Below are 26,091 nucleotides of genomic sequence, written 5' to 3'. Positions count from 1 at the left end.
TAGCTGTGGTTTTTGGGCCCTAGTGCATCCTGCACCTAGGGAAACCTTGCAACCCTGTACATTTCTTTAAAGTAGACAACAAGGGGAATCAAAGATGTGGTCACTTGTGTGCCTCCCACTAGGTTCTGTTACCCAGAATCTCTTGCAAACCTCAAACTTAGAAGAGAAAAAAACCCACATTTTTCCTCACTTTTTGTGATGGAAAATTCTGGAATCTGCGGGGAGCCAAAAACTTTCATCCAGCATTGCACCAAGTCTCCTAATAAAAATGATCCCTCACTTGTATGGGTAAGCATAGTGCCGGCGACGGGAAACAACCCAAATGCAACATTGGACATCACATTTTTCACTGAAAACGGACCCTTTTTTGCTATGTTCATGGCTGTGGATGTTGGACCCTAGCTTTGCCGGAACCTAGGGAAACCTTTACCTTTTTGCAAACCAGATACCCAGGGCCAGTGAGGATGGGGTGACATTTGTAGCTTTAACCAGGTTCTATTACCCAGAATCCCTTGCAAACCTCAAACTTTGTAAACCAAAAACATTTTCCCCACATTTCTGTGGTGGAAAGTTCTGGAATCTGCGTGGATCCACAAACTTCCACACACCCAGCATTCCCCGAAGTCTCCCGATAAAAATGGTACCTCACTTTTGTGGGTAGGCCTAGTGCCTGTGACAGGAAACGGCCCAAAATGTACTGTGGAAACTTCAAAATTATCGATTACAAAAAGATCCTTTTTTGCGAGGGCATCACCTGCATTTTAGATCTCTGGCTCGGTTGCCATCTAGGGAAACTTACCAGTCCCAGACATTTCAGAATACTAGCCACTCTGGAGTTTAGGGAAGTGTGACTTTCGAAGATACCCCTATATTTTCCTACCCAGAATCCCCTGCAAACCTCAAATTTAGCTGAACCCCCCCCTCCACATTTTTCTCACATTTCTGTGTGGGAAAGTTGTGGGATCGCCGTGCTGACACAAATTTCCAACCACTCTGTCCCCCCCCAGGTCTGCCAATAAAAAATAGTCCCTCAATTGTGTGGGTGGCTGGGCCAAGTACATGTGACCGGCAAGGGCCTTAAACATATTGCGGTAACATCAAAATGATTGAACACAAAAAAAACGTGGTTTTAAAAGGGGGGTGGGTACATGCGTTGTTGGTCCCGGGCTTGGTGGCCATCTAGGTATACTTACCAAACCCACACATTTCTGAAACTAGACACCCATGAGAGTGCAGGGAGGTGTGACTCGCATGGATCCCCCATCCTTTCCTCATCAGAATCTCCTGCATACCTTATATTTAGCTAAAAAAATCAAATGTTCCTTACATTTCTATATGTGATTACTGTGACGGCACAAATGTCCTACCACAGTGTTCCCCTCAGTCTCCTAAGTAAAATGATATGTCACTTGTGCGGGTGGGCCAAAGACTGCGACTGGGAAGGGCTAAAAGCATAGGGATTGAGGGGCTAGCACAGTGAACTCGAAGCGCTATATTTTCTAAAAGAAAATGCGTTTTTGGGGATTCTACAGTGGACACCCACACATGTGAAGTATCATTTTTATCGGGAGACCAAGGGGGACTCTGTGTGGTAGGATATCTGTGCCAGCACGGATGATCCCAATTTGAAGTTTGTTGGTGATTCTGGGTAGGAAAACGTTGCGGGATCCATGCAAGTCACACCTCCCTAGATTTTTCAGAGGGCCTAGTTTTCAGAAATGTCTGGGATTGGTAGGTTTCAATAGATGGTCTCCGAGCCCGGGATCCAAAACGCAGGAGACTCCCTCACAAAACTAGGTCTTTTAGGAATCAATAATTTTTAAGTCTCCACAGTATGTTTTGGGTCATTTCCTGTCAAGGGCACGAGGCCTTCCCACACGAGAGAGGTACCATTTGTATCGGGAGACTTCGGGGTAGGGAGGATGCTGGGTGGGTGGAAGTTGGTGGCTCCCAAAAGATTCCAGAACTTTCCATTACAGAAATGCGAGGAAAATGTGTTTTTTGGGACAAAGTTTGCGGTTTGCACTGGATTTTGGGTACCAGAACCTAGGGAGAGCCACTCAAGTCACCCCATCCTATATTCACCTGGATGTCTAGTTTTTAAAAATGTATAGGTTTTCTAGGTTTCCCTAGGTGCCGGCTGAGCCAGGGTCCAACATTCACAGCTAGGCACATAGCAAAAAAAGAATAATTTTTCACCTGAAAAACGTGATGTGTCTGCTTTGCTATTTGGCCATTTCCTGTTGCAGGCGTTAGGTCTAGCCATGCAAGTGAGGTACCATTTTTATCAGGAGACTTAGGGGATCACAGAATAGTAGAACAAGTGTTTTTACCAATTGACTATCTTTGCATTTCTGCCTTCCAAATGTAATACCATGTGTAAAAAAGAAGCCATTTAAAAAATGTCCTCTAATTCACATGTTTGTATGAATACTCACAATTTCGGAGATGTGCAAATAACCACTGCTTCTAAAATCCACATTTTGTTCCCATTTTGCAAACATATAGGTTTCCTTAGTTCCTATTTCTCACGCTTTATAGTTTACCAAATGAATTGCTATATACCCGGTACACAATAAAAAACCATTGAACGACGCAGCTCAGTTATTGGCTTTGGGTTCTTGGGTTGTTGGTGAACCTATAAGTGCTATACATCCCCACAACGAGAATCGTCTGACTTAACAGTATATTGCCTTAAAAAATCTGCCATACTTAGAAGTTGCAGGTCAAAAGGTTGCCACAAATATCTGATTTTTCCAACTCGATTTCAATAATTTTTAGTGTTTTTTTCTATAAAAAAAAACATTGAAGGATCTACACGAATGACTTCTTGCTGAATTCAGAAGTTTGTCTACTTTTCAGAAATGTATAGTTCTTTGGGAGCCATTATTGGTTTCATACCCATTACTACCACTAACTGGAAGGAGGTTGAAAGCACAAAAAAATCGAAAAATAGGCTTTGCCCCAGTAAAAAGGCAAAACTGTGTAAAACACATTGGTTTTCTGGAAAGTTTGTCTGTTCCTGGGAAGATGGTGATTTTAGCACCACAAACCCTTTGATACCTTTTGCAGGGGAAAAACCAGGCACTTTCTTCTGCAGCACTTTACCACCATTTTTCCTGAAAAAAAACAAATTAAATTAGCTCGTATTATGGCCAATTTCTTGGTCCCTTCCATGGGGAATCCACAAACCCGGGGCACCTTTAGAATCCAGAAGATGTTGGAAGAAAATGATGCAAACTTGGCATGGTATTCTAACTTTTCATATTAAGCAGATCAGACCTACAGCCTAAATCCTTGCCTTGGAACCATAGCAGAGTCCTACTATACTGAACATGAGCTTTTCCACAGGGCACAAATTTCAATACGTGTGCTTTGTTTTAAAGAAGCACACAACTTCTTCCCAATCAAATGCTGTACTCAAAATAAACCGTCTGTGGACAAAGCAGAAGCCACTCTCCCGTTGTACTTCTAAAGCACTCTCTCTGAAGAACACTAGGTCTAGGGACAGCCCTGTTTTCAGGCAAGACCTAAAGAATGAAAACAGAGGCAATACACATATACTTCAAAGGATGAAATCCTTCAGATATTGACTTCTAGAAGGTACAGAGAGTAATGCTTAATATGTGTAGGTGGTTGAAAATTGTGGGCACAAATGCTTATTTCTGGGGTGGACGTCATCCTGAGAAATAAGCACTGGTACCAACAAATAATCGTCCTTAACCAATTCAACATTACTAGACATTGACCTTGCGCACAATAACAAAGGGCAGAATTGGTAGATGGTTGGAATAAAAAAAACCTGTGACCAAATGGCAGGAAGCGTAGGGCGATGGAGAAAAGCAAACCCCATCTGAAGAATCAGTCTTCCCCATCCCCTCGCTTCTCGTTAATAAGTCAATGCATGCAAATAGGTGAAGCAATAGCCATCCTTAAAGGGATTCCCTGAGGCCTTTGTCTAAACGCATATACAGTTTTCTCAATTGACTCTCCTGGGGGATATGCCAGATTGTGACTGCGACTTAAAACATGCAGTTACTGACGGGGACAGACTCAAAAGCACCTGCCTGTAGATAAGCTGTAGATTTCTAAATGTTTGTTTTGTTTCTTTGAAAAGACCTCTGGGATTTTCTTTCTATCTGCATCTAAATACCAGCATGATTGTAAATGCATTATTTTGGAAGACACTATTGGCAACTTATTGGTTGGAATTGATAACTTGCTATCCTCCAGTGCTTAATTTGTGAAAAAATGAATGCTGGGACCCAAATCTCTGCTCAGAAGTTCACGGCCAGCGCTAATAATTATTGGCACACCAAGTACGCAGACAGCGGAGACTTGAATCCACCTCAGCCCTCTTTAATCTACTTCAGGCAGTCCCTGTCCCTTTATCTGACTCTAGTGGGTTCCTGCTTTCTCCCTTTGTGTCTGTTTTTCCATGTTTCTCTTCTCTCTTTCCTCTTCATTCCTTTAGGTTTGTTTGTTCCCTCTCTTGCTCTCGGTAAATCTTTTATACAGAAAAATAAGTGCCAGCTCTCAAAATGGAGTGCTGATTGCCCACCAGCAACCACCAGCCCGCGAGTTCTCCACTGCACTGCAGTCATTTTGGAAGCAGAGGAGAATGTGTTGCAATCAGTTGAGCACATTTTCCAGCTGAGATGGCCCAGCTCCTTTATAAGTTACTGCAGGGACTTCTAGCTTCTCTCTGGTAATTTGTCATCACTTCTACAGCGTTGCTCTGTCAATTACGAAGTCCAAAGAAAGGCTGTATCCACCGGGGCTCCCCGTGAGCACTGGTAAACTACTGTCAGTTGATAAAAGCTGCACATAACTGAAATTCACTCCAGGCAGTGGCGGCTGGTGACATTTGAGAATGGTAGGGCGTAAAAGTTCGGGATCAGTGACCAGTAGCGAGCAAGCTTGACTGTTATAATGGGGTGTGAGGGGATTATCCTCCCTGCAAAGAAATGAAAAAAGCTTGGGAAAATGGTGCATTTTAAAGCATATTTGAGCAAGCAGAAAGGTTAATAAGGCAATTGTGAAAGCACAGTTCTGACATCAATAAAGAGATTTCATATGATGACTGACATAGCTGCTTATTCGGTATATCCTGTGCCTACTTCTGATCACAATCCAATCCTGCAGTGACGGTTATAGAAAAATGTGTGTGGAAGCATTGGGAATGCTTTTTTGTGCAGTGCACACTGTCTGTTATGTTAGTGGGACAATGGGTCTTCGAATAAGGTTGCTGTGTGACCCAATTCTAGCACCTTGAAACTAGTGGAGCACTATGAAAATCATGCTTTAACTGATAGTGTTCTCAGCCTGGTTTAATCACCTTGTTAGCAAAACATAGGGGCCCATATTATTCTCTAAACACCACATGGAGAAAGTGCCTTTCAGTTACACTGCAGCTCTCCATCTGCACATGTGCTTGGCTGCTTCATCATAGCGGAACAGCAATCCTTCAGGGCAGCTTCTGAACAATGTGCCAATAGACTAGGGCCAATTTTATTTAACAAGGTACAACCTCTCTCTCTTTGGTGGCCTCTCTTGCCCTCTACACTCTCTCTCTGCCCCATCTATTTCCTCCCTCCCTCTCGTGCCCTCTACAATATCTCTCCCTCTCTTTCTCTGTTTATCCCCAACTTCCCAGTCTGTCTACCTCTCTCGTGCCCTGTACTCTCTCTTTTCTGTATCTCTCTTTCTCTTTCTCTGGCTCCCTCTGCTTCAGGTCTGATTTCTGGCAATTAGTTGAGGTCTTGGTTATATTATTTTAAACTGTCACATCGGCGCATGCCGCGGTGCTCGCCCATGAGCCGGTATTACCATCTAGGCTACGTGCATATTTTGCCGAACGCCTTGTAGCAAATGCACCCACTACGGTGTTACCGGCACCATGCACCACATGCGAACACGGCCGAACTAATTATTAGCTCACACTACGGCGCTACTGGCATACTATGCCACGGCAGCAAATTGACACAAAAGCATGGGTTCCGCCGGCTTACCAACCGGCACCAACAGTGAAATTAGTATGCACATTTTGCTGAGCATTACCTTATATTCTCATGGAGGTATTGGAGCTTTTGACGCCCATGACATTTGAATGCAGGGACGCATGTAATGATTGTGCGCTTTTGCACCATAAGTCTACCTTCTTTCAAACGTTTTTTTTACTTTGGCGCTAACATCCGCATGCTATTACCCATGAGCACTACCCATACGTGCACCACCACGGGCCACCATAGTTCCCACCACGGGGTTAGCATCTACAGCCCCTTGTACTCGCTAACCAGGTCACCTATCCTGCTATTAATCAGCCAATGTCCATGGTACACACGATTAACTAAGAGCATTCACACTCCACCCGTCGGGCAAGTGCACAAAACCAACCATATTGCACTAGCAGGTCCGACTGTAGTTTTAACCATTGCTTGTATTCTTTGATGCTCTCCTAGTGTGCAAGTCTGTTTTAATTATTACTTTTGTCCCGGTTTTTACCCCTTCTGGGTGCACTTAGAACACGGCGCACCACCCAGTTACAGGTCACACATCAGATGGCTCACGCTGTGGGTGAACAGCCTTTAATGGCGGGCTCTAATTCGCCGGCATTACAGGGGGGGTTGGAAATGGGGTCCTGAGGGGATGAGGGAGGAGGCGGGAGGGGTTTGTAAACAAACGACAACCTATATATTTTAAATAAAATAGTATAAACTTACTTACCAGCCGGTCCAGAGACTCCGTCCCGATTCCCGCCCCCTCGTTTTCAAGTCCTGTCCTGCGCTGCAGCACATCATCAGGAAGGCGGCGCGACAGGCAGCCTCCCTCTCCACCGCCGCGTTTCTGATTGGTGCGGCCGGCTGCCCCAGGCTACGTAATTTTCTCTCTGTATGCTGCTGCTGCAGCATACAGAGAGAACAGGCCAGAGTTACTCGAGGGCAGGGGGAGTGGCTTGGGGGAGTGGCTTTCCCACTGTTGGTAATGCTGTCTGTTTGGGCAGCCTCAGGCTGCCCATACAGTCAGTATTAAGAACAGTGGGCAAGCCACTCCCCCAAGCCACTCCCCCTGCCCTCGAGTAACACTCCCACTGTAAACACGGAAGTTCTGCTTTCTCGGCCTGCGAGAAGGCACAAACAAATGCTAGTTATCATATTATATAACTTATATAATATGATAACTAGCATTTGTTCTGCCTTCTCGCACGGTGAAAAAGCAGGAGGGGGCGGCGCCCAAACGCCCCCATAGAAGAACCGCCGCTGACTCCAGGATCTTATTGGTGTACCCCGCCTGCAGTTCAGTAAGCAAAAGTATGGAGGCGCCATCCCTCACAGGGATGCAGACAGTAAGGTTGAATCTTTGAGAGCTGCTGCAATATATTTACAGGGAAAGACGGGGCGAAATCCTCATATACCAGCAGATTTATAGCATGTATGGTGCCTGTGTAAAACCCAGTTATTTGTAGAAGGTAATGTTTTACCAGAGGAATGTCCTGCTAGAACTGGACTTGTTTGTTTCTTGACAACCCTTAATCCACTAAAATTACATTTTCCAACCTCGTGCATTTCTTTTGCCTTAACTAGGGACCAGTTTCTAAACTTTTCCTGGTTTGCTGTGACTTGAAGTGGTATATATCTGGTTGCCTTCATTAAGGCTACATTACCCCCCCCCCCCCCCCCCCCCCCACACACACACACACTTTCACATTGGGTCTCGCCTTTACAACGCCTTTTCTCACACCCACAAGTCTGCCTTTACCCGCACCAGTCGAATTGCATTTTCCACTATGCCTTGTGCCCCCTATGATGTCTTATCTCTCCTCCACAATGTGTTAGAAATTTCCAAACTGCTAGTCCTTACCAGCTGGTTTTTGGTGGGTCTGAAAGTCCAAGCAATAAAGATGCTTTAAATTCTGTATTCATCTTGTCACACTTGCTGTGCATCAATGACGGAGGGCAAATGTCAGGCTATGTCTTCTGACAAATTGCTACTTATTTTTTTTTTTTTTAATGGGGATTGGTTTTTCAAATGCTTCTCACTTAAGTCTGAAAAACAAAAGTATAGTGACTTCTGTCACAGTCTTGCTTGGTTAAAGGGAATGTGAAAAAAGGCTGTAGGATGTCAATTTTTGTAACACCATAAAATGTAAACGCATGTGAAAGTACTGTATATATTCAAAAGTTCGGAAAGCTAAAATTAAGCTCCATTTTTGTGTAATTCTTAAGTGTGATGGAAACAGATTTTATTAGTATCAATACAAATCAAGACACTTTGTCTTGGTGATGCACAAATAACTATTTACTGAAACCTGATTCCCACACAACAATTGGATGCAATTCAGTTTTATTAGTTGTTGTTGTTGATAACTTTTATTTCGGTCAAACAACCATAAAAAGTGCATATAAAATACATCAGCACAAACAATAAAACAATAAATAATCATAAAATGTTAAAACGAATTAAACTAAGAGTTATCACAGTACAAGACATTAAAAAACTGTGTATACAACAATCAAATTAAAAAGGTATATCTCCTGCGCCACATTAAATAAATAACGAGAGACCGCAAACACAATGGGAGGATGTGTATCATATGTCCGTATCCTACAAGCCTGTGTAAAGTGCAAAAGTCCCAGGTTCTTATAGATGAGTGTTAGCCAGCTAATTGCAGAAAAGGCAGGGCAGAAAAACAGTACATGGGTTACGTTCTCAGTTTTGTAGCTACATGCTGGGCAAACTTCATTGTTAGGATTTGACCATTTAGATGTAAAAGACCTAACTGGAAGAGTGCCATGCCTTAACTGTATATACAGCTTTCGAGCGACTGGGGGTTCGATTAGGTCCATAAATTCCTCGACTTTAGGTTCTGGTTTAACTAGGAGGAACTCCGATGTCAGCTTACCCAGTGATGCAGAGCTCATTAGTGTTTGATAGTTTGACATACGTATATGAGAAAGAAGTTCGTTCTTAGATATCCCGAGGCAGAATATCTCAGGGGTTTCCCACAGTTCAGGGAAACCTAAACGGGTACTAACAGCACTAATATGCTGGAGCCAAGGGATCTTTTTGTTTTTAAGAAGAGGCAAGATCTCAGAAAATTCCGCTCTGTACGCAACCAGTTCAGGGACTGACCACAACCTCTTCCAGTACATAATTGGTCTAGCACTAGTGATCTCCTCTATTGACAACATGCCAAGATCAAATCTAAGAGGGATCAATGGCGTGCTAGATGGTAACCCAACTAAATTTCTAACGAAAGACTGCTCCACCTTTTTAAAATTCATTATCTGCTTGTGCCCCCAAAGTTCAGCCCCATAGGTTGCTGCCGACCTAGCCTGACTGTAATATATCTCTAGGGCTGGGGACACCGGCCTGAAAGTAGACGCCCTGAAAACCTTGCGTATGCCCCCCGCTAGCTGGGATAACTTGAGTGTGGATTTAGCGATCTGCATATTCCAACCAAAATTCTCTGTTAACGTGACCCCCAAATAAACAAATGTTTTAACCCTTTCAAGGGAGTACCATGTAAGACAGGGTTTGGGGGTACGCGCTTAGGAGGGTTAAAATTCATAAATTTTGTTTTACCTAGATTGATTTCCAACCCCCGAAGGTCGCAGAACTCCACAAAACCATCAAGTATTCTCTGAATGCCCGATGTTCTAGACAACAGCAGAGTGTCGTCTGCAAACATCAGAGCGGGCACTCTACCTGTAGCTAATTTAGGGGTGTCGTTATTTTCCACACCATTCATATGTTCCACAAGGCCATTTATGTAGAGGCTGAATAACGTTGGCAACTTGGCGTCAATACGCACCCTTGGCAAACTCCTTTTTGAACAGGGAATTGATCTGTGAGTTCGCCATGCGTGCGATACCTCAGCTGGCCAAAATTATTTTCATGAAGCCTAGAAAGAATGGCTAGCAAATAGGGCGGGAGGCCCAAGTCTGCTAGTACACTCCACAATTTTTCACGCGGAACTAGATCAAAAGCTGCCCGCAGGTCCACGAACACAATGTAGAGGCTGCCACCCTCCACCTTAGCTGTCTTCCAGTACAAGACCTGCAGGCGAAATATTTGATCTAGAGTGGAGGTGCCAGACCTAAAGCATGCCTGGAGTATAGACAGTATCCCATTATCCTCAATCCACCCTAAAATCCTATCAAGGATGACCCTCCCCATCCGCTTTTGAGATGTATCAATTAGGCTGATCGGTCTATAATTAGAAGAGGTTAATGGGCAACCCTTTTTTAGGATAGGCACGATTTCAGCTCCTAACCAGGTAGGTGGCAGGTCATCTCCCTGTAGAATGCTGTTAAACAAAACAACCAAATAGGGGGCCCAGATTTTCGGTTGCATCCTAAACAAATCCCCTGGCAATTTATCCAAACCTGGAGCCTTATTAGGAATCAATTTGCCTATAGCTGTCTCTACCTCAGCCAAGGTAAAGAGTTCAACTGGAGCGGGGCATAAGGGAACTGTAATTAACCGTCCCCGCTCAGCCCCACTATGCTTTTAGGCTGCTGAAGTTCAAGAGTAGTAACAGGCTTTTCATCAGGCTCAGAGATGCCGTAAAGATCGCAAAAGTGGCTTTCCCAAATTGAAGGGGCAATATTCGGGGCAAATGCGGGGATATGCCCACTAAATCTAGTTGCGACTATGGACCAGAAGGATTTGAAGTCATTGGTACTAAGCGCGGATAGCAATTCCTCCCACATAGAGGCCTCCCATTCCTTCTTGGCATCACAAATTGCCATTTTATACATGATGCGATGAGCCTTGATTACCTCCCTGTTATTAGTTTTTATTGCTGTAAGAAAGGCCTTTTTGGCTTTCCGACAGGAGACGTTGAACCATCTAGATGTTGCGGTTCGAACCTGATTTAACTTTCTCACCGGATACAGAATGTCTTTCAGTGCGGCAACCAATTGAATATGTATTTCAGATGCCCTGCCTAAGTGGCCGAATTTCCCCATATCTTCAATGAATGGAATAACAAACTCACATAATTCGGCAAGTTTACTAGTGGACATCTGGAGGGCTGGCCATTTAACCCTGCGCCTACAGTTTGTTAATAAAGGCACAATGGTGGAATGTTCAGCCGAAGTTTAGCATTTCAACCCTAAGCTACCCGGTTTAAGTGACAGGACCAAAGCATTATGATCACTGTCAGATCTTTCAATGACCCTGAACTCATGCAGCCTGTCCCAATGCCTGGCCTCGATGAAAATATAATAGATTACTGAGGTACTAATTTTTAATCGATTAAACGTGTTTTTCCCTGGTCTATCAGGCTCCACCCTCCCATTACAAGCTCGTAATGATGTCGCTACTGAGTGACTGCAATTGTAAAACCAAAGGGGTCCATGCCTTGACCCGGGTAATCAATGGGTCCGGAATAGCCCACAGCAAGTCAACCTCATCCGGATTGCTCAAATTCGGATCCATGAGTGGCTAAAAGTGACAATTAAAATCTCCACCCAGGATTAGCACGTGGATGAATCAATCGATTGGATGAAGGTTAACAAGGTCTCGATAGCCTCTGACTCAAGGCCCCGCCTAACTGGCCTTGAGTATACATTGATCAAGGCAATGTCCGGCCCATTTAACATACTCAACACCCACTGGACATCCATTGAATTAGTTGGAATTTGAGATGCCTTAGCTCCTAGGTGCGTACCAACCCATATAGACAGCCCACCCGATTAGTAAATCAGTGTACATTTAGTGGCCATTTCAATGGAAAATGTGGTGTCTGTAAATGACTTCTATCAGAGGATGCTTTAGTTGACCTAAAAAAATCGCCTTTCTCTAGTGCACTACAGCCAGGTGGGTCACAACCGTTTGTCACGTTAAAAAGTGGGTTGTGGTTATAAAAAGTTTGGAAAACACTGCACTAGTTGTTTCCCTTCTAAATCTTTAGAATCCCCCCCCCCCTCTACGTCACAGATGCACGTCTGCTCACCCACCCTTTTCAAAAGTAGACCTTTGCGTGGGTGGGTACCAGCTGCAATGACCTCTAGTTTGCCCAGGAGGTCTTTTCCAAGTGATCACGTGATGCATGTTTGGCCAATAGAACCGTTCGCTGCAACTTTCCGTTACCTACCATGCACTTATAAATGCTCAATTCCACACAAGCAATAAACAGAGGAAAGTGTCCTGTACCAAAGCTGCTTAGCAGAGCCATCATTAAAGATTTGAAGGTACGCTGCCTGAATAAAAAACATGGTTTTGTATCAGAGGACCCCGGGTTCAAACCCAGCAGGCTACAACGAATTCGTTCTTGCGTGAACAACCCCCTTGACGGAATTGTCAGTCAACTATGACTTTGGGTGTATTGAGGGGGAAGTGAGTACTTTAGAACTGTTAAGACGTCCTGTCAATCTCTGTGAAATCGCTTTAGGAAAATGCAATGAAGCAGCTGTTCAGGATTATCCAAATCTGAATTTCCACATGGAAATGTGAAGCTAGTGAAGAGCGAAATGACAGTCTGTTGCCCTGAAATAATACCTTTAGGCAAATGCTCGCCGTCCCAGGGCTGTCATTTTATATGGCAATTGTTTTAAGGGCTCGACTTTGTCATCATGAACTAGAAAAACTGACATGAAGAGAATTACCATTCCGAGTATTAAACCTGCCTAACGTCATTGAAACCGGTTTGTTTATCGTCCAAACAGCTATCTAAGATACAGCTGTGTGCAGATGTTTCTACATGTATGGATGTGTAAGTATGAACATATGCTTATAAACAAACATATATTCAGTTAAAACAATTACAGGGTAGGTTTTCATTATACATTAAAAAGGGAAAACCATAAAAGTCGTCATTGATAGCTGGGACTGCAATGTACAACTCCCAAAGCGGCTATGCACACCATAACTCGCACATTAAATGTAACGCAAACTTAGCAAATGGTCGCGGTCTGTAAGAGAAGCACAGACCTCATTGTGAAAGATGTGTCAGGTCTGCGGTCTTGAGTTCCAGACCACAGACATCACACATATATGACATTTAAAAAAGGCTACACTTAAATGGACAACCTATTGAGGACCTAATTTTTTTTTAGGTGTGTTGGTAGTCTGTGAAGTCCTTGTTGAGACCGTGGAATAATAAGAACAGCTAAAACTGCAGCTATCGGCCTCAAACATGGTACAAGACCGCAAACCAGTGCTTAATTTGTGGTAGAACAAGTGGGGGTGGGGAGGGACACCGTTTTGTTCAGAAGTGCATGGCTGTAGCCTCTGTGTCAACAACCAGGTTGCATAGCCTTACTGCCACCAACTGCCTTTAAAATCCACCACCAGACACTCCCTGCCTTTTTATCTCACTTTTGCACATTTTTTAATGCCTGCTTTCTCCCTATGTTAATATTTTCCCATCTTTTTCGCTTACTGTGCTCGTCTAGGTTTGAAAACGACAATATGGCCAATTCTTTCAGTTTACTTTTAACTTTGAGTCCTTGGGGACTTCATTTTTTTATTTTTTGAGGCTGCAGGAACCATGTGGCCCACCATTCTAATCCAGATTTGCAGCCGGACTGGGAATTGAAAGCAGCCCTGGCAAATTTTGCCAGACCAGCCCCCGTCTGGCGCATAGTGAGCGAGCGAGCCCGACCGCCACTAGGGGGTTTTTGAAATTTTTTGAAAACGACAGACCAAAATGGTGAATTTTACAGCACATTTTTAAATACATATTCAAACTGTAACAACGTTCAAAGCACAGTAAATACTAAATAGTAGATGATGACCTTAAAGAAAATCAGGTTACCCACCCAGTCATATGTATATTTCAGCCATGCTGCCCTACCTGCAGCCGCGCTGCTGTGTGACATGGCTAAACATTGCATTATGCCGTCTTCAGCTGTAAGTCAGATTGGTAGCATGACATGAAGGAGGCTGGCGCGGCGCGAGTGCAGGGGATGGGACAGGTGTGAATAGTGAATACTGATGGCGATGGTTTGGGACAGATGTATTGAGGGGTTGTATTGTGCGAGTGGCGATATCTGAGGGTTACTGTTTTGTTTGTCTGTGTGTTTTGCCTACGTTCATTATCAAGCACTCAGAGGCAAGCATGTCCTAAAAACGTCTAATCCCTAGAAGTCACATCGCCCCAATTCAGTTCTGAAAGTGCACTCCCAAGTCCTCTCCTAAGGACTTAACTAGGGTCCCTAGTTAGGTCCTTAGGAGAGCACTTTCAGAACAGAATTGGAGCAATGTGACTTGTGGGCACCTGGTTAATGTTTATGGAGCGGAACCAGAGTACCATACTTCATCAGGCTGGTTAAGACCAGGGTGGCTCGGCGAAGACAATGGGAGCATTGCCTGATCCAGAGGATGTGTGCTCCGCTCAGACAGGAATGGGTAGGGTTATGGGTAACTAAGCTAATTGAAGCAAGCAAGGCTGAACAAGGCTCTAGCAGGAGTCGGCGAGAGGCCTGGGGAGCCAACAGGAGTACGACCAGCACTGTTTCTCATTGGCAGCACATCCCTTCTGCTGAATCAAATATTGTACCCGAGGTAACGAACATGTGGGCGGAGACAAAGCCCCTTTCATAGGTGTGCTTCTTAAAGCTCTTTTCCTGTTGATCACATATGGTCACGTGACTGCTGCGATGTGCAGCCAGACCTAAAAAGTAAAACTCTGAATCTCAGAAGTTCTGAAATACATTTGTTAACTGTGGTGATTTTAAAAAAAGAGCATCACAACACTATACAAGTATCTTAACTTTTCTAGACTGATGCATGGAGTTGTCAATGGTTGCAGAATATAAATCAGCAATTTGTAGATTTAATCATATAACTAGGAAGAGCCAAGCAACGATTGTTCTCCCATGTTGGACTTTAATCTCAAACTATCAACAGATATGGAATCTGGAGCCAGAAATGCCATGACGACACCGGAACACATTACGACAAGCTTGTACTTGTAATACAGAAAGTCAGAGCCACGGGAATTATGCAATTCTATGGTTTTATTTTTTTTCGCACAATAACTCATGCTGCATTATACTTCATAATTTGCCTGATCTTGCCCCATCATTTAGTGAAACCTACTGCATAATTTGGTTCTCCCATGCTGCATAATTCCAGTGGCCCCGCATAAAGTAAATCCCTATTAGAACATGATACAAAGGCCATAACATGCCACTTCTTATACTTCTAATGACTCACCAGTCCCGTATCATTTATCACTCCTCTTGGTCACTTACCCCCCGCCACGAGGAACAATCACACTTTCACATTTAACGCACGTCAAGCCTTCGCTCTAGAGCAGCAGGGTTTGTGATAGGAAGGCATATTCCCATCTTTTGAAGGCCTCACATATGCTTTTTTACGAGCAATAAAGTCTATTTCTGAGGTCAACCAAAGCTGTTAATTTAATAAAACGGAAGGGTTTTCTTCAGTACTTGTACAAATGATGCTCAACTAATCAGTTGACCAGTTGGCACAACTTGCGCCTTCAAGAGCGGTTACCCACCCACCCACAGCAGCTTCTCCCTCTGCCAGTTGCCCAGCTGCTGACAGTTGGATACCAGTTCACTCCATTCCATGACATCACAGCACAGCAAGCAGCAGCCAGTAACAACACACGAGAGTATAACACATCTCCACCTATATACATTGACTACACACCCTATGGTCCATAGGGTGTGTAGTCATTGTATATAGGTAGAAGTATAACACAACATAATTTACATAAAATCTCTTCTTTGTACAGGGCATCCACAGTGACAAAAAACTCTATTCTATCACAGAAACAAAACAAGACACTGCAACCTACCAGCACAACTACACACCGTACTCACACTCCCCAAAGCATCTTTCACCCCACAAGAGAGGAACAGTAACTGGAGGAAGCTAAAGTAACCATATGATGAGGACGCTAAAGCAGGGAAAGTGTCAATCACACCCACTGTAATATCATTGTGCTGTGTGTTATCCCAGCTGCATCACCAGTCTTACAAAGTGACCTCAATCACTCGCATGGGGAATGTTTTATGTACTCCAACTACCACTTGGCAGACAAGACAACCTTCCCCACCAGGGCCCTTGCATGCCCACCTGGGGCTGTACGCAGACCTCTGCGTCTCCTACAGTTTAGGGGAGGGCAGAGAAGGCAACCCTTCGGGGGACCCATTCAGCGCAATGACAATGAATATTTGTGAGTTATGAGGGGGTCACGCCAATAATCCCCCCCCCCCCCCGCCCCCCACCACCACCACCACCTTCTCTCGAACTACTCAGTTCCTACAGGAGCCGAGAAACCTCACTTCCATGACATCACAGCATTTCAGATGCAACAGCCTGAGGCCCAGGCATGAGCGCAGATCATATAATTCTTAGCTGGATATAATGCACCAATATCGCGCCTGGTGCACAGATGTATGGAATCCTAGATAGAGGGAAATTGTTGTTGTCCCATCGCCCCCTGCGAAGGGGCCATTTTTCATTTTCTGTGGATATTCATGTGCGATGCGCCCTACTATTGGCGGTAGTAACATGATGTAACATGCATGTAACATACATACAGAGCTGCTGCTGTGCATATACGGTCAGTGGTAACGGTCGGACTGGAAATGGAATCTCCAGAGTCCAGACCACCACCACTGCGTGATGCCGCGGCCGCAACTGTTTAAGTTGTGACAAATTACAATCACCATTAATTGCAGGGGCAGAAAAACGTACTCGCCTCCTGCTTTCTTTGGTGGCAGCACTGGCCAACACAGGGGGTCTATGTCGGTGGGCAGCGGCCTAGCCAGTAATTAAATTATGGCCGGTCCGGTGTCTGCTCCTCTCCTCACCGCAGTCACGCGCAGTAATTGCCCAATGCGCATGCGGAAATAACAACAGCCGCACCCTAGAGAGGCGCACATTGGCAGCGGAGGAGGAGACTGGGCTTAATTCTGCACGCGCTGCGCACAGGCACCTCCCTCCTCCTGAAACGTTTGTTTGGGTTGCACCGACCGCACCCACACTTTCAGTATACTACACACAGGTCAATCAGGCTTGCTGCTGGCACTAGTATACTGAGAATCCGGCTTACTTGTAAGTCTGAGACTTAGTCTCTCAGACATGAGTCACACGACACCTGGCAAATTCTCTGTGACTGAAATGAGTGACGCTGTGACGGTCGGACTGAAATCGGCCCCCCAGCCACAAAACCGGCCCCCTGTTTGAAAACCGGCCCCCACCCCCTCCAGCCTACCGGGGGGATTGCCCGGTGCCCGAAAGCACCAGTCCGACCCTGACTGGCAGGCTGAGTTTTTGGGAGACCCGATTGTGCTGATCACCCTTGTCCAATCAAATGAGGGTATTTTAAAAATGTTATTTGGTCCTTTAAGTTCTCTAAGCTGCAAGTGAGGACCGTTCATGGACCAAAGGACTGGAACCCTCCAACATTTCGCCCACCCAAAACATTTTATAACCCTACTTTTTCAAACTATCAATGGATTCACACCAAATAAAGGAAAGGCACTTCCCTGATTATAGTTCTGGATTCATGTTAAGTTTGGTCTAATTTCATTCAGCATTGTTTTCCCTTTCGGGGAGCAAATATTCCTTAGGTGTTTAAAATGCGACACACCACTTCTTTGACCCTCCTCCCCCTTCATTACCTCTCTGAAAGATGTGCCTAAAAGTTTGTTTCTTGTATATTCATCATAAAGCCAGACCAATTGGCAAATAAAGAATCATTTGGCAAAGCTGACAGGCTGAGGAAAATAGGTTTGCTTCGTCAGTACTTTTTTAATTAGCATAATGTGAATGCAAGAGTTTTTCTATGTCTGTTTGAGTGCCTCTGTACGTTCTTGGATGAATGTGGTTAGGAGCATATTTCTGAAAGGGTGCACGCACGTCTATGTATATGAGCCTATTTGAATATGGGAGAGGGTGTGTGCGCGCCCGCGTGTGTGCCCGCCTAGTAGCCTGGGCATGACTTAAGTTTGTCTACGCTCAGTTTGACAGGCTGGAGGTCATCCCTGAGGGAGAGCAAGAACCAAGCTGAAGGAGAGCAGCAGGTCTCCATTCCAAAGTATAGAAAATGATTTGTGGACTTTTCATCATGGGACAAACGCAAAACTCTGGGCGCTGGTGTTTTCCCTGTGGTGATTGCCTTTTTTCAAAAAGGAATATTATTTAATGGGGGGGGAGTGCCTTCCCCACTCTGCCCAGAGGCATATCGCCTCCATAGCTACAGCACTGTTTATTTAGGTGCTGCAGTAAAGGTGGCAAAATGTCCGTCGGCATTACTAACACGGGCTGAAGTCTGCGTTCAATAAAAATGTGTTTGTGTTAGACCTGGCATCATTAGCGTGGGTTTCCCCTGCATTTTTGCCTTTATCTCCTGTTATGTTGCTGTGTATTGGACTTCGTTTTTGCTGGTCTAGATGTTTTTGGCACTTTGCCACTGCTGTTCATTGCCAAAGTGCATGTGCGCCCTGTAAACTTTTATGGATTAGTGATTCCATGATTGGCATATTTGATTTACTAGTCAGTCCCTAGTACAGTGCACTGTGTCTGCCCAGGGCCTGTAAATCAAATGCTGCTAGTGGGCCTGCAGCACTAATTGTGCCACCGGCATAAGCAGCCTGTAAATGTAACCCAGACTTTGCCACTGCAGTGTCTGTGCGCAGTTTGGTACTGCCATGTTGACCTGGCAAGCCTTCCCTCTTCTTACAGGTTAGTCTAGCCTAACATAGGCCCAAAGTACCCCTGAGGGCAGGGTGCAGTGTATGTTAAAGGTGGACATGCCCTGATGTGTGTGCCTGTCCAGATAGTGATGTACTCTTTGGTGGACCTACGCACTCCTCTGTTGTCAAGGTAATCTCTGTTGTCCGGTGAGTGGTGCAGGTGGGTTAATCCTTCAGGGTGTAAGGATCTAACAATATGCTTTACAGTAGCACAATCCTCTTTGATAGAGGGGTGTCTCCCACTCGCACTCAATGCAATAAAAATAATCAAGTAAACTCTGTATTAGTCGGGTATTATCAATTGAGTCTTAACTCTTCGTACATCATTGTGTGGGTGCGTGGACCGGTCACTAAGAAGTGTGCCGATAGTGAAACACTGCCAATTTTGGTTTTTTTACTATTGTAAAGCTATCTGTCCCCATAGGATAGAATGGGGAGTTTGCAAAAAAATTCTCATGAACCTTCCTGCCCATGGGGACAAGATGGGTAAATAAAGTTTGATATACCTGACCCAGAATGTTAAGAAACTTCTTTTAGTGGAGGTGATTTTTACATTCTGGGTTTGAAAATACCACTTTTTGAAAATAGGTATTTTCATGCCAGCCAGTGTGCCTCTGCTAGGTTGTCTATTGCCTGTCTGGCTTTGGAGTGACTGGGGCTGGGGATGTGCATTCGGTTCAGACAGCCACTTGGGGGGTTGAGGTGTGACCTGCCTTTCCAGAGTGAGTCAGGGCTGGGCTGAATAGACCTGGGCTGCATTCAGAGTAGGGGGAGGAGATTTCTTTCACACCTGATGGGCCTGGTCTGCCAAGGACATTGCTGTCTCCACCTCCTGCCGGGAAGTTTCACATGAGAGGACAGGATTGGTTTTGACTGGGCAGAGAGCTTCTCTACACCAGAGAACAAAGATTATGTATACAAATTCGGGGCAAGACCCTAGACTTTTAGATCACTTTTGGACTTCAAGAGGAACCTCTGCCAAGGAGAAGAGCTGGAAAAAACTGCAGGAGGAGTACTACCCCTTTGCTGTGTGCTGTCTGGGGTTGGCCTGCAGCAGCTGTTTCTGCCAAGGAGAGACACTGTGTGTGCTTCCTGCTTGAGAAAGTATCTCCAAGGGCTTGGAGGTGGAGCTTGCCCCCTTTTCAAGAGGTCTCAGGAACAGCATAAACCTCACCATCTTTCTGAGCACCGTCTCTGAAACTGCTGGCTCTAGCTGCCACAGAAGAAAGGAGCAACCGACTCTCACTGAGTCTGTCGCAGGGTTCCCTGTTGTGAAGGCACCCTAGAAGGCCTGGTCGCACTCCGCACTGCATCCTTGGTCTCACCAATGCTGTCTGGATGATTGTCAATGAGCCATTGCTTGCACCGAGTCCTGTGGGTACCACACTCCACTTTGGCTCATCCTGCCTGGATGTCAGATGCTGTTGTTGCACGACCCACACTTCAACCGTCTCCTGCACCGCAACCTGCAAGCACAACATCGAGCACTGCCTCACCCTGCACCGTAAGCCTTTGTCTCACCGATGCCGTCTGGACGATCGACAGCAAGCCGCTGCCTGCACCGCTCCCATTTCTTTGCAATGCCACCGCGACTGTTGTCTTCGACCGACTCGCACCAACGTGTCACCTGCAACAAGAAAGGTACTGTTCACGAGTCTGTTACAGTTTAGCTGGCCCACACCAAGGAGGTTAGCTGGACCTGTTCGACTTTGTTGTTACAGCATTGTGATAGCCCCGGACGGAGCTACCGACTCAGAACTGTGTTTTTCAGCTATTTCTACAAGTGAAAGGTTATCTTGCAAAGTAACTATTTTTTACAGTACTGTATTGTGCATTGTTGTCGTTTTGTCTAGTTTTGGTTTAGATAAAGATTACTTATTATTCTAAACTGGTGTGGTATCCATTTGTAGTGTTTTCACTGTATTACTGTATGTGTTCAGAAATGCTTTATACACTGCCTCTGAGATAAGACGATCTGCTCATGCCAAGCTACCAAGAGGGTGAGCAGGGGTTATTTTAGAAGTGTATCCCTCCTTACCCTGACGAAGAGTCCCTACTTGGGCAAAGGTGCAAACCCTTGCCAACTAGAGACACCCATTTCTAACAGTATGCTTTCAAGATGGCTGCCATGTCATCATGCAACATGGCAGCCCGTCGTTATGTTGGTGATAGTCTTGAAAGTGTTGAGAACCATGTTTTCTATACTTATAGAATGGTTTCATCCCGGTTTTTGGCTTTGCCAAAACCAGCACATTTTAAGAGCATCTGAAATTGACGGTCAATAGTGGCAACTGCCATGGAGTGGGAGAGAGATGGCATGTTAGGGAGAGAACCTGGGAAATGGAGTGCGAAGCAAGGAGAGACGGGAGAGGAAAGTAAGAGGGGAAGGGAATAGTAAAAATAAACGAAAGCAGAACAGTGACGGGCAGATTGAGCAAGAGGCCAAGCAGCATGGAGAGTGAGGTGAGCAGTAGGGAGGTGGAGGGGAAAGATCACATGCACAACATACACTCATGGAGTGCTAAAATGAAGAGTACGTTCCTGAATGTAAACATCCGCAGTAGAAGGGTACAAGTGATCCCATCCGAACAATTAGGCACCAAAATGGTCATGTGTGGGTCAAACATAAAGCAAATTAACTAGAAGCAGGAAAGTGAAATAAACAAAGTTATCCACCTATGAGCAAACGGCTGTCCCCAAATCTATTCTATGTTGAAAACAGAAGTTCTGGTCAAGAGATCGCTAAAGCTTTTGTAGCAAAGGCAGAGAAGTGCCTTTTCAAATTAAAATCTGATGTAAAAATAACTTATGTATGTGCACACGTGTGTGTGTGTATACATTCAAGTCAGTGATAGAGACTTTTAAGGTTTATTTTAAGATTTTTGATATGCTAGTAACTCTGGTGCTGTTCGTGGCATAAAAAAAATGCTTTTAAATGTATGTTGTGTGCACGTTTGTGATAAGTGTGTTTGTTAGAGTGTGTGCATGTGTGAAACAGGTGTGTGTGTGAGTAAAAGTGAAAGTCAAAGGGTGTGTGATGTCACTTCCCTACTCCTGGCATTTTGGTGAATTGACGACCCTGAGGGTTAGTGGAATTTTTTTTTGCAGTTTTTGAGAGTAATGATACAAAATGGTGCTGTGTGCTTCGAAGGCTTATGCTTTTGAACATTTTGGCAGTTGGGTTTGAGACCCATTCGAGATCTATTTTTGAATTGGAAAACTGGTCCCAGTGGCTCAAGCAGTTGTTTTTTTTAAACCTACATTTGACACTCTAGGTCTTTGGAAAAAATTTAGGGACTGCTACAATATAATCAATTGAATCTTTGGCTCTGTTTTTTTTTTTATTACGTGGTACGAGTGGGTCCCAAACATGCATTGAGTGATTACATCCAGTCCTGTCTATAGATTCACTCCTCCCGATGTTGATCCCTGGACATACCAGCAAGGTGGGGCATCTTTAAAAAAAGGAAAAACTTTATGGAACCGAAAATTAACCAAACAAAATTGTCCTCGATCCGCTCAAGCGGAAAAAATAAATTGCAAAACAAACATAAAATAACTGCCCGAAAGGTTCTAGCATGCAATGGCCCTGTGGCCAGTGCGCGCCGAGAGATTCAAATGCATGATCAGAGCCATGGGGGCTGGTTGAAGAGTATGACCCAAGTGAAGCAGTCAGAGCACAATATTCACATCTAAAGGTTGTAGGTAGCCTGGTTCATGCGAAGAAAACTGAGCGGGTGTTCCCTGAATCCACATACTGTACTCGGCGATTCCACAGACACGAGGCAAAGCACCTAAACCTAGACTTCTAGGGGTGTATGGACGTGGTGTGCGCAAAAGGCCATGCTTTGCATCCCGACCACACTGCAGATGAAGAAAGGCCTTTTACGCCGTATGCTAGCGGCACATGAGCTTGGGCACAAGGCATGGTTTCTGGTAACACCCTATGCCCAGCCTGTGTACCTGCTGATCACTTAGTGTGTTACAGGTGTTAAGGTAGGACCTCTAGCCATACATTGCATCCACTATATATAAAGCCTGCCTGGTCGGGCACAGAGGAGTAGATGTATGCAGCCATATTTGGGCATGGCTGATGGTGTAGTCTTGCTGTCCTTAGTTTAGGTGTGTGAGAACTTGCATAACTGTTTCCACAAACTTAAACTTTCATTAACATTTTTCAAAAATAAGTTTTAGAGCAAAATGTGGTTTGCTAGTATTTCACATTACTTTTTTATTCATTCACATGAGGTCATTCCTCGTGTTAAAGTCACATAATATACCAACGTGAGACTGTGCAATTAAGCCCTCCAAGAGACATTTTATGCTTAAGCAAACAAGATTCCCATGGAAAATCATGGGAATTTGAGTGAAACAAACAAAATTTCAAAACATTTCTCAAATTCTGCATAATGCAAGTTTCAGGAATTTCATCAATTTATGTTTAACTCAGACCTATGTCAGTTTGGGCACTAGCGGCCAATGTAAGTTGAAACCTACCTTGGTCTCTGGGGTTCCCCATTTGGATATAAAAATCTTGCAGTGCTAAATGTTTCATTTTAATTGTCCCTTCTGGTTTCAATCCACCTTAAACCCACCCCCTCCCATTTCACGGGATCGACATATTCTCACCTAGGCACTTAACATCCGCACCAAATGACTTTATATGATGTAGAACCTGCAGATCTACATAGATTCAGCTTTGGGTAGCAGCAGTGCAATGCCATTTTTCTTAAGACCAATGTAGGGTCAAAAGTCTCTGGCATGGTTTGTTTGTGAACTCCTGCTCCTCCCTTAATGACTTTAGCAGAGCCACAGTTTTTCTGCCCAGGTGACCAATGTCATGATTTTCCTCTCGGGTGCTCTGTGATTTTTTTGTATTGCCTCACAGCAGAGTTTCAAACTCACCTGGACTGTAGGGATCCACCCTAGGTAGAACCTATTTTAACCTTACTGAGCATATCCCCATGACCAGGCCATGACACAGCTAAAAGTTGGTTGCTTTTTCTTTTTTATCGTGGGGTACCATTAAAGAAGTATCTTGGAAAGGACAATTAAGTGGGCTGCTCCTTCTGTAGTACATATAATGTCTGCACAGGTGTTGGTGCATAAGAAGCAAACTGAGGTTTAGATAAATTGCAGAGGATAAGTAGACATAACTACCTTGCCAAGTCTTATTTCAAATGTATTGCTTCGTTGTATGGATGTAGTCCATTTTAGAACTCATCATTTGTGATAGTTTGTTTTCTTATGGTTCTGTATTTTAGTACTACTTGTTCCTTTGCCTTTATTGCTTTCTCTTTCCTGTTTCCTTTTCTTTACTCTTATTTTCTAAAGCTTGTGATACAAAACACTTTTTCTTTTGTCTTTTATTTTGACCATGTTTTTTCCAAATATCATATTGGTGTTTTCTTACTTAATATTAAGATCTAAGTTCCCGCTGGTCCAGATGTTTTAATTAAGTGTAACTCTGTGAAAAGAACTCTATAAAAAGGGGAACAAATCTAACTTTGTTTATTGTAACCGGTACATGTGTTTGACAGCAAAAGTTATCTATGGATAATTGAATAAATCTCTTGAGTTACAAGACCTCATAGTCAGGCTTTTTCAAATAAAAGCAGCATTGTCAGTGCCAATGGGTCTCACCTTTTGTGTCTTTTTCTTTAATGTCCCCCCCCCCTCCCTGAGCGCACACACAAGATTATCAGCCCAGTTGGAATATTAATTCTTAAATGGCTGAAACGCATGCATGTGCATAATTCCTCAAACGTGTTGGCCATAATGGAAGTATTTCTTTGATATATTTGTTAATTTACCATTTTAAGTTGTCTGTACTGAATATTTTTTTTATTTTTTGTTAGTCTTATGGGGCAGGGTGTTATCAGGTCTTTAATCTCATACCCCCCTTTAGACCCTGTCCACCTTTTTGTTTAATCTGTACTGAATATTGTGCAATGAGGACAATTCAATGGCATCCATAGCATCCTCTGCTCCAAAGCCGGCGTTGAAGCCAATTATATATAAAAGGGAGCTGAGCAGTCCTATGGGAGGGAGGGGTGGGTTTAAAGGAGGGGATTAATTGGAATAAAGACAATGGGGGTTGCGGGTGCAGGGAGTGAGAGGGAGGACAGTAATGCATTAATATGGAGTGCAAAAACAAAAAAGTTAAATAGTTCCTTGATGCCAGCAGTGGATGAGTACAAGTCGAAGAAAATGATGGCAAAGAGACTGGTCTAGAGGTTGGACAAAAACTAAACTAGTAAGGAAAACATGGGATGTGGATCATTGAACTGGAGTAGCTAAATTTCTGTTGGTGAGATGTAAAACAGTCGGTGGCAACCTCTTATAAAAACAAACAAAAAAAACTTCCTAATTTTTTTTTTTTTTAGAAATACGCATATACTGCAGCACCAAGCAACACTTTGAAAGAGACTTTCTAAAATGCCTCAATGGTCTGATTCATAGAAAACAAAAAAACTGCTTGCTTGAACTGTCCACTGCTTTAAAAAAAAGTAGTGGTAAGTAGATGATTATATATTTTGGGTCCCCTGGCCTGGTGTTCACTTTACCAGACTTAAAAATGTAGTTGTTTTTAATCTCTTAGGAATCCATCTATGTATTTCTGATTAAGATACAGGATACTTAAAAGTTTTGTGCAATTTAGTGCCTATTTAAAATAAATACACGCATCATGAGAATAAGTTCAAGGCTGCCCTAGACAACACTATTTTTTTTCGACCTGGCGTGACCACCAAGTGCCTTGATTGAGATTGTTTAAGATCTGGAAGCAAGAAGCACAGGTTGTGAAACTGGTAGAATTCACCGCACAATGAAAGGAGGTTGGCTCTGGGTCCAACTGAGTGCTGAGATGGTGGAAAGCTGGCAAGCCATTTTCTAAAGGTGGGGATGTGTTTAATGTTGGGCAGGTAAAAAGCTTCTGTTTCATGTTAATGGCAGGTGGTCTGACAAATTTACCACTTTGGTCTGTATCTTCTGAAGATCTTTTCTTTGGAACTGTGTTGTAAAAGAAAGTCTATTCCTTTTTTAAAGATTTATATACGCTTCATTTTCAGATATTGGATGGTCATTTTCTTGCAACTGATCTAGAGTGCTCCATTCCTTCAGTGTCCAGAGTGAATCCCCAAACCCAAGCTGAGAATATATCCTCTGTGACCGATATTCCATGTTATTTACCCCCTACTACTACTCCAAACCCCCAAGCAGAGTATCACTCCCCTTCTACTTTTAAATAACATATGTCTTTGACTGCCTCCTGAACCTTAAAGGACTACTGCCCCATTAGCTTTTGGAGACTGACTTCCTTCATAAGATATTCAACTGTGTGTTGCAAATTGTTTATTCATATGATACGGCCTGTTGTGGCTCATATTCGTTGTAAGAACGTTGA

At 44.0% G+C, this 26,091-nt stretch overlaps 1 protein-coding gene across 1 annotated transcript in view; it reads left to right on the top strand.

Moving 5' to 3' along the window:
* LOC147677998 (DNA topoisomerase I, mitochondrial-like) overlaps window positions 1-26,091 on the top strand; it is a 1,183,590-nt gene that overhangs the window by 118,216 nt on the left and 1,039,283 nt on the right. The gene's annotated exons all lie outside the window — the stretch shown is intronic.

Source organism: Lissotriton vulgaris, chromosome 12 (genome assembly GCF_964263255.1).
Source record: "Lissotriton vulgaris chromosome 12, aLisVul1.2, whole genome shotgun sequence".
Lineage (NCBI taxonomy): Eukaryota > Metazoa > Chordata > Amphibia > Caudata > Salamandridae > Lissotriton > Lissotriton vulgaris.
The sequence above is the reverse complement of the archived record's forward strand: the minus strand, read 5'-3'. Positions and strand labels throughout refer to the sequence as shown.